The sequence below is a fragment of the Octopus bimaculoides genome, chromosome 5 (assembly GCF_001194135.2).
Source record: "Octopus bimaculoides isolate UCB-OBI-ISO-001 chromosome 5, ASM119413v2, whole genome shotgun sequence".
NCBI classification, from domain to species: Eukaryota; Metazoa; Mollusca; class Cephalopoda; order Octopoda; family Octopodidae; genus Octopus; species Octopus bimaculoides.
Genome location: NC_068985.1, coordinates 21641126 through 21642226, shown reverse-complemented (window position 1 = coordinate 21642226; position 1101 = coordinate 21641126). Strand labels below are relative to the sequence as shown.

At 33.8% G+C, this 1101-nt stretch overlaps 1 protein-coding gene across 3 annotated transcripts in view; it reads right to left on the bottom strand.

Moving 5' to 3' along the window:
- The window catches only part of LOC106875801 (nucleolin), a 17095-nt gene that overhangs the window by 11555 nt on the left and 4439 nt on the right, over window positions 1–1101 (bottom strand). The window lies entirely within an intron of this gene.

Here is a 1101-nt window from a genome sequence, read left to right as displayed (position 1 = left end):
TTTGAAAATTTTTTGTACACCCCCCACTCCAGACCGATTTTGGTCAATTTTTTTTTGCTCTTCAAAACCATGGCCTTTTCAGTAAAAAAAAAATTTTTTAATTGTTAATATTTTCTGAGGAAAAGGTGAGTAATTTAAGGGTGATTTGGCAGGTGTTTCTAGCACATCCCAAGACAACCCTCCTCGTTTCTTTCTCACTCTCGAATGTATTGATGTTTTTCAATATTTTTTCTCCCCAATAAATACATTTATATGCTATAAAAAAAAATTTGAAAAATCACGATTTTTTTGCAACCTCAGTCCCCGCCCCCGATTGTTTCTGTTAGAGCTTGAGAAGGTCATTACTGGCATTTATCCAGTGATTTAAAAAAAGAGGTATGTAAAAGGTTATTTCTTGTAATAGCATACTTTACTGTTAGAAAAATGTTTTTTTTTTACACACACACACACACACACACGACTTCGCTTGATTGAGGTGGGGTGAAAATTCAAATTATAATTTTTGTTGCTTATATTCAACCAATCAATGGACCACGCATATATTAATTTGGCATCATCATTCCATAAAATATATTTTAATGGGAGAAAAATATTGAAAAAGCATCAATACATGTGAGAGTGGGATGTGCTAGAAACAACAGCCAAATCTCCTTTGAATCGTACACCCTTTCTCTGAAAATACATTTTATTTATTTATTTTTTTCCAAAAACGCTCCTCTCATAGTTTTTAAGTTTAAAAAATTGGCCAAAATCGGTCCAGAGTGGGATGGTGAGGAATGGGGGGAGGGGGGGATTCAAAAGTTTTTGCCCAAAAAGATGCCCACCATATTTCAAAGGCTGTGGTGTTAAAAAAAATGGGAAAAATCCCCAACAAAACGGAGTAGTTCCAACTTATTTTGATCCAAAATTCCTTCCCCCCCCACCGGGAAAATTTCCCCACAAATTTCTTTATAATCGTAATCTATGCCGTTTCAAAGGTATTTGTATAAAATTTCATGAAAATTATGAGAAAAAAGGATCAATATACAGAACTTCGCCCGTGAACAAAAGAAAATAAAACAGTATGCTAGAATACGAATATGAAAAAAAAATTGGGGTTAA